Source organism: Nycticebus coucang, chromosome 1 (genome assembly GCF_027406575.1).
Source record: "Nycticebus coucang isolate mNycCou1 chromosome 1, mNycCou1.pri, whole genome shotgun sequence".
NCBI lineage: Eukaryota > Metazoa > Chordata > Mammalia > Primates > Lorisidae > Nycticebus > Nycticebus coucang.
The window spans coordinates 146,276,809-146,289,428 of NC_069780.1; the positions used below are offsets into that span (position 1 = coordinate 146,276,809).

General features: G+C 46.3%; 1 pseudogene; it reads left to right on the forward strand.

Annotated features, from left to right (window-relative positions):
* Positions 1 to 12,182: 12,182 nt before the first annotated feature.
* Positions 12,183 to 12,278, forward strand: LOC128592623 (uncharacterized; annotated as a pseudogene).
* Positions 12,279 to 12,620: the final 342 nt, after the last annotated feature.

The following is a 12,620-nucleotide window of genomic DNA, read 5'->3' on the forward strand; positions in this document are numbered from 1 at the left end:
ACCTCGTACCCTGGAGGTGGGCGACACAGACTGTGCCTGAAGCCAGCTCAAATCCTCTTGAACTGTTCTTTCTTACCGGAAATTCTCCTAATTAATGTCCATATAGAATATGTTTATTAAAGAATAAGAAATCATATATGCTAATTTGAAGTGTGTGTGTGTGTATGTGTATGCATATATATACACACACACACATATATATACACACATGCACACATACAGGTGTGTACACATGAATTACATGATTAAAATTGAACAGTCACCACGGCAATTGTTTAGAACATAGACCAACAAAAGATTTGGGGGGGGAGGATTATTTTATCACTGACATTGTTTAGAATTGCTGGCCTGGGGATAACAAAAAGCAGACTGACTTGCAGTCCATTTTATTATTGGTTTTAAATTCTCTGCAGACAATGCAGCCTGCACCACGCACCCTGAAGATTTGCTCACCTCCCCACCCCTGCACCCCAGCCGGAGCTTAGCAAGTGCAGCTGAACCTGGAAGAGCCTGAGCCCAGGGCTAAGGGCTGCAGAGAGGATTGAAGGAAAGGGTAAGGGGAGTCCCAGACCTCAGCACCTGGCCACCAGGGATTGCCCACATACCAAAGACTCTACCAGAGACTCTCCTGACTCCCCGGATTCTCAAATATTGCTGAGACATAAAAATTCCCTCTCAAATCGCCTTCAGTGATGAGGAATTGAGAGCCCAAGACTGTTGAAATGCTGGTGCCCAGTTCTCGGTAGTGAAGTGACTCACCCAGCCCATGTGATAGAAACGTGTGCTTCAGCACAATGAAAAGTCATTTTGTGTCATGAACCCTTGAGGGCACACACAAATAGATGAATCCATAAATGTTAACTCTATCAATGCTGAAACTCCACTTGAACTAAACCCCGGATTCCTTCCTTTGCCTGGCAGATGAGCTGCACACCAGGGTCTGCAGGGGACAAGGAGAGAAAGGCTTTCAGGAGTTTGCAGCCTGTGCAAGGAGTGACCCAGGGCACTGTCTTTAATGACAGAGGCTTCTTCCCCTCTGAGTAGTGGCTGCCCTGAGAGACATCTAAAGTTCTCTGAGGGCAGAGACCAAGCTTACGTCCTGTGTCCCTGAGCTCCCCAGTGGTACAACTCTGATGAAAGGCTAATTTCCTCATTCTGGGGAGAGTCAAGCTTGTCTTTTCTCCTCTAGATAAAGGGCTATTAACATAAAGGTGCATACTTGCAGAAGAGGGCTAAAAACACAAGCCAAGGTTAATGCTGGCTCCCGAGACCCCACAAGAATCCAGTGGAGAGTATCTCCCTTGATGGAGAGTATCTCCCTAGATGGAGAGAGTATCTCCCTTGATGGAGAGCATCTCCTGTGGTAGAGAGTATCTCCCTTGATGGACAGTATCTCCCTAGATGGAGAGGAGAACAGCTACTCACCACACCACGAGTGAAAGCTCTGAGCACTGGTGGACACATTCAGGTGGGCAGCACTTGATACCCAGGGACCCTCAGAAGGCTATGACCTTTCTCCTCCAGGTAGCAGTGAGCCAGATGTCCATCAGCAGGTTCCAAAGACTCAGCCACAGCAGTAAGGGCTGTGTACCAGACAGCCTTCTTGCCTGGCACTGAGCAGGAGTGTCACCAGCACCCCACCCCATAGGACCAGTGGGTGTTGTCCTCCACTACACAGAGTAGCCAGCAGGAGAGACAGGGCAGTCTGGTCACGTGGCTTGTGCCCAGATGTCTAGGAGCACACGGATGTGCGTTTCAAATATAGCATTGGCACCAAAACTCAAATTGCTGTATTACTGTCAAATAGTGTCAGCCAATCTTCTATCCGAGGTCTACAGGCCTTAATTACTCCAGTAACAGCCTGGTGGCCAAAGAAAGGCTTGTTACAAAGGCTCCTTTGTTGAAAGGGCCTTTGTCCCAGTGAGGGGATTACTCCAAGCACCCCTTTCCAGCCACCAGCCCAGCTCAGGGAAGTAATGTAAATCCAGCCAACCCTTGAGAGCCTCAGAAGACCCAGGTGCCGGGTAGCTCAGGTTTGCTGGCTGCATGATCTGTAGCTCATACTTCATTTGCAAGGCCAGTCCCTTGCCTGTAAAATGGAGATCATCGATGCAAATCATCAGGGCTGCCGGAGGCGCTGAGCACTCCTGGCCACTTTGAGCACTGCTGAGTAGTATTTACACCCTACTCTGGCAGGCTGAAGTCAGAATGCCTGTAACTGTGCCCCCACCCACTGTAGTCCCACATGTAACAAACACACAGTGGCTATTTCTCCTCTTTCCTATCTGGATCCAAGAGCTCCCAGCAACCTCCCTGTCTGGGGTAAAAGGCAGAAGCCCACTTTCCCGGGAAAGCCAAACAGCATGACTCTGGCCTCCCGTACTTCCTAGAAAAGCAGCAGGTGCTGCGGGCTCAGCCAAGCTCAAGGAGGATGGAGGGTCCTCACTGGAATGTCAGTGGGACAGACAGCAGGGTCCTGGTAGCCCCGCCTGCACCCTTCCTTCTCCACCCTCTCTCCTGCTGCTTTTCTGAGGTTGCTCCCCCAGCCTTCTTTCAACCCCCTGAGCTACGGGATAGCCCTCCAATAAACTCCTTTCTGCTTAAGTTCACCAGATTTGAGCTCTGTTGTTTGTAACCAAGAGTCGTGCCTGATACCATGAAAGATATAGACAAGGAGGAAATTACAAAATATGTTGTTAATCCCCCTACACAAATGTATTTGGCATAGCATTATTTACAACTGTGAAAACGGGATACAGAGAGTGCGTACCAGGCAGCCATGAAATAGTTAAATGAGCTTGATCCCTTGACTGGGAAAAGTAAGCAATGGGCAGGACAATGGGTGTGAAGACAATGCGGTGGGGAGGGAAGTGCCCACGAGATGCACTGACCAGTGCAAACAGGATAAGAAACTGTGTGCATGAGAGACTCGACTCTACCCACCAAGAACAGAAGCTCCTTCACCTAGACTTTTTTTTTTTTTGGCACTATGTCAAGTTCTTTACTTCCCAGAAGTGATGGCTAAAGAAAGGAAGAAAGAGGAGGGTGAGAAGAGGAAGACAGAAAGAACCAGAGGGAGGAAGGGGGTGGGGAGAGAGGGGAACAGCTAGACTTTGTATCTGTCTAGTTCAGGACCCTGTCTCCAGCTGGCAATCGTAAGTACTCAACAAATACTTGTGAAATGAATGAATGAACTATTCGCACAGGGGAGGGGAGGGGAAAAGCACCTCTAAATGTTACTAGTGACTACTGCAGGTTGGTCAGACTTCTTAAAGCTGTTGTTTTTCTTCTTCTATTTTCAGCATTTTCCATCATGTGGTTTTATTTATTACCCTGAGAAGAAAAAATTGTTTCTCATAGCCCAAACCACTGGTAGGTGACCCAACTTCCCCTAATATTTATGTCCCTGCTCAGAGGCCTAAGTTGCAACCATGCAGGGTGATAAGGGCAAAGGAACGTGTGCTCCCCTTGCCAAGTGGAAATGCTCGGCTGAAGCAATCCATTAAGGAGCCTGGCTCTGCTACCCAAGTAAACACTGCCTTCCTGTGGGCGGCTAGTGCCGAGTGACCTTCATAGCCCCTTGGCTGGAGCCTTGAGACAGGCGTCTGTCTGGGGCAATAAAGCGTCACCAGGTGCCCAGGCCAAGCCAGAGGCCTTCCCGCCCTCCTCTGTCCCCCTCCGGCTGTCTTCTCTCCCATTTCCTCCCCCAGGCTTTGTCACCAGGTCATGTACTCCAAGGGTATCTACAATGGCAGAGTTCAAAGGGGTTGACCACCCGATCAGACTGGCATTCAGCTGAGGCCACCACCAGATTAGCAAGTCAGATCCTGTCCCACCTCTGAGTAACTAAGCAGAGAAGCAAAGGAGTCAGCATTCAGCAGAAGTCTGGAGGTCAGCTTCAGGCTGGCCCTGGACTCCTGCAGCAGCCAGGTGAGTTGTGAGGCAACAAGATCTTCTGCAGACCCTGGGCAGGGCCAGCTGTGGACACCTGCCAGGCCCACTGTCCTAAAACCAGCAGATTGCCACACTATGACAGTTCTATCTCACCCTCACCCCTCCCCCCCCCACACACACAAATGCACACATTTTCATCATGAATAAAATCATCCAAAGGTGACACTGGGCACAGAGATGACGGACACCGAAGGTATACACATGCAAACATTCTGATTCTCTAACTTCCTGCCCTTTCCTCTCCTGCAGCTGCCACTTCCTCTTCTCATAACAAAACCTGCTCCATCCTGGTTTGATTCAACCCACGACCACAAGCCCCAGGCTCCAGGGCACATGCTGCAGGCAGTTTTATGTCCTTTTTATAAACAGGTTCCATGATGTCCAGCAGGTTGCCACAGAACAATACTGGCTGAGCGGTAGCCCTGCTCCAAGTTCTGAGTCCCAGCTCTGCAGGATCCTTCTGCCAAGTTACTGAGGTGGCCCCACCAGCAGGTCTATGTTCCCTGCAGGGCCCCTCCTCTGAGCATCTGGGTTCTCATAACCCCAACCTCTTGCCTTGGTTTCCCCAGCCCTTGGGGTGGTAGCTGCTTCCTGCAGTTACCACCACTGAGATATACCTCAGAATTCCTTTTTTGCCATTTTAGTCTACTCATATCAGCTTAATTAATTCCCTTTATTGAATTCTCTCTGTTAGAATAACTACAGCCATCAACTTCTTACCTATACAATGTTTATTTTATCAAAAGTCTTTCTGGAGTAGTATTTATCAGTTAGTTTTACTGTATTCAATTTGGATAAAAATTTATTGAATTTTTTCCAACTACGCTTTAATGTTATAATCATTATAAAACTACAGTGTTTTCCTAATTATCTTTTTACTGACATAGGATAAAAGATAGTAGGAAAAAGCACGTCAAGTTGAACCTGCTAGTGAAGACCAGTTTCTGGGGGCTTTGATGGGGTGGTCCATCTCCTCGTCACCTGGGGCACAGAGTAGAGTTTTTATTCGTCATGTTCAAATGATATTCCTCAAGGAACAGCGTTCAAGACCTAATTGGAAGTTGCCACCCACCATGCTGTCCAAGTTATTAGCCATTTCTTACTTAGATTCTGAAGGGATTTAGGTACAGTTGAGCAGTAGAGGAACATATGCCCTTTAAATAGCCAGGGATTCCAGAAGAAAAGAAAAAAAATTCTGAAAAACACAAGTCTAAGTAAGGAAAAGAAGACCCAATTGGGAAAGAGAATGCTGTAGAACAAATATACAGAAGGAGTTAAGCAGCCTAACTATACATAAAGACCAAAGAGAAGCCACCACATTCTAAGTCAAGAAGGGGCGGGCTGTTAAAATCACAGGTGGTTGCAATAACCACACATACATTTGGTACTGAATTTCCAGTCCCTGTCTCCTTACTTTGGGAGCAATTAGTCTCGGGTGAAAAATTGCACTTGCAGCTAATTGTACCTGCAATTACCTACTTCCGGGTGCAATTAACCACTTGAACCTAATTCTGAGTGTGCAAGTGTTTAATTGCATATGTGAGGAGGTGATTCCAGACACAGTTAGTTGTGCCCTCAGTCTTTGCACCTGCAACTAATTGTGACTAATAAAACAAGTCTTCATACAAGTCAGGTTGAAGATGCATATGGTGACCCTGTTTGGGGAACCAAAAATTAGATTGGTTGGGCTAATAGATGCACAAGTGTACTAAAGGGAACAAAGGGACAAATTATTGGAAATTGTCATTGTTTGGATTTATGGCTACATTATCCTTGTCCCTTTCCCGTAGTCAGGCTCCTCCTGGACTGTGGAATATGAAGTCAGCTGGTTAAAAGCAGGCACCTTGCCTTGGCTGACACAGACATTTGCAAAAATAACAGAGTAACTCTTCTGCTAACATTGAGGAACATCCATACGGTACAGGACAGAACCACATTCCAGCCAGTTCCCTATGATTTGAGTTAACTCTGAGGAGGTGATTGAAAACGCATAAGCAACAGGTATTTATTGAACTCCTACTATGTACTGAGTCATACAGTGAAGTGGAGATAAATAGACATGGCTCTTGCCTTCAATTTCCCGTCAGCCTCACAAAGAATTATTGAGTACCTACTAGCTGTTTGGCACGTCCAAGTGCTCATGAGCTTATGGGAAAATCCATTTACTCTGTCTTTCTACAAATACCTATTTGTTAAGCCCTCTTGGAACCCACATTCAAGTGGGGAAGATAGGGGCTAACCTGTTTAAACAATCAATGTCTTCATTACAGGGCCTATAAGAGTACATGCATGACTATAGGCTGCTGGGCTAAGTGTTTAGCTTAGCTCCAAAGAATTGATGCTTGAGATGAGATTTCTAGGTAAGTGACCAGGACTTACCTAGAAAAAGGAGAGGGCTCCAGTCAGAGGGAAGGAAAATGCCAAGGCCCTGAAGCAGAAAGGAACTTCTCAGCGTTGAGAACGGAAAGACTGGGTGGCTGGAGCAGAGGAAGGGGAGAGGGGTGAAGCCTGTGTGATGAGTGGAAGGAAGTTCCTCCAAGTTCCCAAAGACGTGCCCCGGGAGAGAAACGATGATGGTCATCTGCCAAGACAAAGGGCCTTGTATAGCCTCTCAACAACAGCCAAGAGAGGATCTTGACATGAGATTTTTTTTGCCCCCTTCCTCGAATCTCACCAACACCAACCTGAATTCTGCAAGAACTAGAAGAGAGATGAGCAGAGGAAGAATAAAGTTGCAAGCCAACTTCTCCTTCCTACCTGCACCATAACCCTGAACTTCCTTCCCCGTAAGTCAAGAACTTGAATTTGGAGGTGAGATTAAAGTTTTATTTAAACTAGACCAGACCTGTAACACTTGAAAAAATTTTTCATTATCAAAATGGGGACTCTTGTCATAGTCAGAAGTTATCTGGAAAGCTACAGGATCTGTATGAGGTGTCTCTAAAGGACGGGAAACTGGGCCTGGCTGAGCAATCTGAGGCCTGGGTGGGAGGCACACGCAGCATCTCAGTGGTGGATTCCATGGAGTCAGTGCATTCAGTGAGCCAAAGGGGCATGGGAATGGTGCGTGTCACCCTGAGGGCTGACAAGACAGGCAAGTTCCACAAAAACAAGAAGCACCCAGAAGACTCAGACAGAGATGGGGACCAGGAATTGCGGGAGGAGGGGAAGAAGTTCATTCTCTATTAGATGGGAAACTTCAAGAAGCCCTGGCTGGAGTGGATGTTCTGAGGTGGGAGAAGTGGGACAAGGGGTGGGAAGCCAGATGGAAGGGAACCTAGAATGCCAGGTAATAGGAGTTGGGAGTCTCTGGCATCAAAGTTGGCTTTTTCTCCAGACTCTGAACAAATTGAAAATGGTTCAGTTTGCTTTTAACGTGAGGTGTTCATCTAGATAACCTCCCTTCCAGGGCTGAAACTGTGGCGTTGGCCCAACCTTGCATATCTCTGTGTGTTGTCTGCTGGGCTGGTGAGAACTTTCCCTGCCCATCCCAACTCCTCCCCTCATGCTCTGGCCTAGACAGTGCCTGTGCAGTGTAGGAGGTTAGACAAGTAACTTGAAGAACTCATCCTAGAAAAAGTACTGCATACTTCATCGCTGAATAGTACTATGGTCTCCATTGAGGTACGCTCCTTGGGAAGCTATGCACCAATGCCAGCATCTAGTCTACCCTTCAAAGCAATTTTGAAACTCTTTTTTTAGAATGTCCATCAGGGCTATCATTGTATGAAGTCAGACAATTAAGCTTGCAAATTCATCCTAGAAAAAGGGCTTGGAAGGGTGAACTAGGCCCTGGAGCCAGTGCACAGCTGGGCAATGACCATAGTGATACCTAGCAATGAGGCATGTAGCACTTTTGTAGCATGAGTCTGAGAACTGAATTGTCCTCACAGGTATGTCTGTAGGGTTTTGGGGAGAGCAGTAGAATCTCCTGTTATTCTTTTCTCTTTTGTGGCAGAGACTCACCTGATGCTCACCAGTTACTCTTCCTCACACTCTGCAAGGCTACATTTCCCAACTTCTTAACAGCTACCTTACAGGGGCTGGCTTCCAGTCCAGCAGCCAGGATAGGCCTGGCCTCTAAAACACTAAGCCTGATCTTCCTTTCATTCTCCCCTCCCAATTCAGGGGACTGGGAGAAAAGGGCTTTGAGGTGGCAAAAATCTGCATTCCTACTCAGAGATAGCCATCACATCATACCATGAGCAGCAAAGAAACAGATGCTTAGTTAAGCCCCTGAGATGGGGGTTCATCCATCACCATATGTCTAGTCAGCCTTAACATGTCCACCCATCTCCACCCCAGGGGTCCTACCCCCTCACTTCCTTCCCTCCTGCACTCTTCCCACACTCCACGGCCTCAGTCATTTCTCACAGCACAGCATTGATGGCTACAGCAGAGGTGGGGGCAAAAGACCCAGGCAGGTCTTTTTCTTTCTCCAGCCTGACATGGCAGGCCTCTCACCTTGGCCGTTGGGAATGCTCTTCTTCCAGATGCCCACATGTGGCTTTTCCTCAGCTGAAATGACCCTTTCTAGGAGAAGGTTGCTGCTGCCACCACCCACAACAACTCACCATCACAACACTCTCCCTTATTGCCTTCAGGATGGTAAATTATGTCTGACATTAGCTCATCTGTTTATTGTTTTGTTTTTCTCCTGGTGAGATGTCACCTCCCCCAGAATAAGGACTAGGTTTCGTAAGTTGCTGTTCCTTTAGTGTCAGAACATTCCTACCCCTGTTCAATAAAGAAGTATTGGCCAGGTGCAGTGGCCCATGCCCGTAGTCTTAGCACTTTGGATGGCCAAGACAGGAGGATCACTTGACCCCAGGAGTTCAAGATCAGCCAGAGAAAGAGTGAGACCCTGTCTCTATAAAAGAACTAGAAAACCTAGCCAGGCACAGTGGCATGTGCCTATAGTCCCGGATACTTAGGAGGCTGAGGCAGGAGGATCACTTGAATCCAGGCATCGGAGTTTGCAATGAGCTATGGTGATGTTAGTGCACTCTAGCCTGGGTGACAAAGTGAGACCCTGTCTCCAATGGATAAATAAATAGTAAGGGTTGACTAAATGAAGGAAGGAATGGATAGAAGTAACCATTCTTTCTTCCAGGTTATCTGATCTCACTCCCTTTACAGCTAAGGAAATCAACCCTTTTCACAGAAAAAGAGGAAACAGGGAAGCAGCAAAGGCAACTGAACCATGCCAGCTGTTCTGGAGTGCTGAACTTGGATGTGATTTATTCAAATGAAAACTCTTGGGGAATTGTTTCAGAGGTATCCATAAAACAAATGTCATTTTTACCTAGAGAATTCACCCAACCTTCTAACCAATTTCAAATATAGTTCTTTAATGCAGATTTGACAAATTTGAAATCTCTTACACAAAGCCATTTGTCATCTAATGTGTGCCTGCCCTGCACCACAGTTTAAGTTATAGCTTTTTAATGGAGTAAAACATTTCTAATAAAATCATCAAAATACCTTAAACCAAAACTGCCTATAAGAAATTGACGAATTCCAAGCATTGATTCAACCCCTGAAAACATCAACCTTGCCATTGGCACCGGGGGCGCTTCTAATAAAAGCAGCTAAGGAGGTATAATGAATCTCTAATGAACCGACTTGTATGGTCTGTGTTGCTTCTCGAATTGGAAATAAATCAATGAGCCTTACAAAATGCATATTTTACAGATGTCTTCATAAACAACAATCTTATTTTTCTCTTGTGACATGAGCGTCACTGTTTTTATAACACAAGTGAAGATTTAATAATTTATTATATGGCCATATAACCCAGAGCTGACAGGGGAGATCTACCCAGTCCATACCTGATTTTTAAAAGGTCCTTGAGCATAGAAGCTGTGTGGGTTATAAAAGTAAACCAAAGTGCCCACAAACTAGTAGCAAACATTGAGCGTGTGAGTAATGATTAGTAAGCAAACTCACAGAAACTTCCATGAAGACGCGTTTAGGAGAAGACCTAGGTCAAGTGCCAAGAGCTGAGTGAAGATCAACAGACCCGACGGGTCCTACTTTGCATCACTGTGCTGTCACACCCGTTTACTTCCTCAGCTGGAAATGGGGAACCGGGAAAGTTGCTTCCTCCCTGTTGGCTCAAGCGCCCTCTCTATCTCAGTACTTCCTTTCCGGAGGCCAAATATAACCCTCCCTTTCCCGGCTCCCAGAAGATTCCAGTGACAGCACACAGCACAGACAGCCAGAGAGCACCTCACCAGCCCAGCCCACAGCCAAAAATAACGGCCACTTGGTTGGTGCGGACTGGGGATGGTTGTCTTTTCCTGTTGTTGAGACTTTGCTCTGAGTTATTTTTTGTTTTGGTTTTGGATTTTGTTTTGTTATTTGAAAGCAAACAAAGTAACCAAAGAAGTTGCTGTATCATCCTCCCAAATCAAGTTCACCGGATCCGTTCCAGGCATGGTGGGTCATGACCAGAGAGGTATTCACCTCTTAAATCTGCCTAGTCGCCTATAGAGAAGGAGAATCAGGCAAGTGCGGGTCCTCCCCACTCTGTCCAGCAATGGGTCGAGCACAGCCAAGGTCATGCTGGGACCCAGGCAGCAGGCTGGGCCACATTTCCTCTCCAGTCTGGCTCTCCCAGGTGATTGGGACACTTCTACCCAGGGAGCAGATTGGCCTGAGCTGTCAATCTGAGCCCACCACATGTACCAAAATGATTTAAATGATTAATTTGTTTCTTTAAAAATAAATTGTTGAACAGTGTTCAACAACAACCAAGCCCGTTTTTGATCTGCTCCATGACACACAAGGCTCTTGTCAACTAGGTTTGTTGCAGGCCAGCAGACACGTCTTGTTAAATCTTACCTAGTGGGTGACATTAAATGCAACCATGCCAAAGAGATGGCGGCTGGAAAGAAGATTGTCTACTCCATGCCCTGCTTCCAAATGCAAGGAATAATAAGCAATTTTGCAAAGCTATAACCTTCCATCGTTGGGACACCTCTGTACTTTGGTTCTTCAAAAGCAGAATGTTTTCTGGCATCACATTTCTACCAGAGGAAAAAAAATTACTCAATTTCTACGTGTGGGAGCCTATCACACAGATTCGTGTCATTCCTTGTCATGTTGTATGCTGTCCCAGGCCCAATAAATAATGTATGCGTTTAATGCATTTATCAGCTCTCCCATATATATGCGTGTGTACATACATATATGCATAAAGTCTCCTATGTGCCAGTGTCAAGAAAGCAAGTGCAGTCTCAAAAAGCAAGCAATCTCTTGGGTGTTTCTCCAACACGAAATGAACTTTGCATCTTATCCATCTAATGAGTGAAAAGTGATAAGGGGTCCCTGTTCTTTACAGAAAACCAAGTGCTAATCCACACCAGAGAAGTTATACTAGGAATTTCACATTGCATATTTTCTGAAATTGCTCCCCTCCTTTATTCTTTTTTTTTCCCCAAAGAAAATCTTTATTATTCCAGAGCCACTTAGATTGTAGAGGGAATATGGCCCCTACATTTCAACTTGTTCTTTTTTAAGCTGCTTTTCGAGCAGTTACCCCGCTTGCCAGTAAGAGCTGCTTCTGAGCGCCTTGGCAGCGCCGCGCCCGGTGCCAGGTGCCCGTGTGTGTTTGGCAGTCCTCACCTCCACTGCTGTCCGGAGGCTCCAATTTGGATGCGACCGTGGTCATCATTCTCACTCTCACGGCAGCGGCATCCAGGGGTGCTGCCCACATAATGACAAGCAGCGAGCGGAAACACCGGCAGCCCCTGCCGTGGAGCAAAGCCATGCGACTCACGCTTGCTCTCTGCGCCCACCACCTCTCTCCACCCATCTTCCCATTTGGAAGGCTTCTGTGCTGCCGTGCAGGAATCATCACAATGGCAGGACCTTAGAGGAAAGCATCTCAGAAATAATCGAGTGCAACCGACTCACTGTAAAGATAAGGAAAGGGAGGACCTGAGGGCTGAAGTTCTTTGACCAAGTTCACACCAGGGGTTGTTGGCAGATCAGAGACTGGAATTAAGTATTTGAATCTACTTCCAATGCTCTCCTTCCTATACCAGTGGCTTCCCAATATTTGTTAGTACACTCAATCCACAGTATGAAGTAAACTTTGCATCATGACTCACAGATAACGTGCACATATATTGTAACTAACACACACGTTACACAAAATAATACTTACTGTGTGACACACTTTAATATTTTCTATTGTATATTCATTTTAAATTTTTCTAGAGATGGCTTAACAGCATGTATACTAAAATTGGAACAATACAGAAAGGATCAGCACGGCCCCTGCACAAGGATAACATGCAAATCTTTTCCATATTTTTTGTACATTTACCAAATGTTACTTTTCTTTCCAGGGATAACATTTATAGGTATACAGTCCCACAGTTTGCATTTTTGCTAATTAGATGTATCTCCTGAGTATCTAGGAAGGTGGGGGGTGAATCAGACATAGCACAGGGCTCCTTCCAGGTGTAACCTGTGATGCTCCTGATCAGGAAAGACCTTACTGTCTAAATCTGTCCTCTGTTCTGAAAGGCAGAATGATCCGGCAGAGAGAACAGTGGACTTTGCCTCAAGGCCCAGCATCTAGTCTTGGCTCCACCAACTACCAAATGTGTGACTTTGGACAAGTTTTCTCTGGGTTCCGTTATCTCATCTGCAAG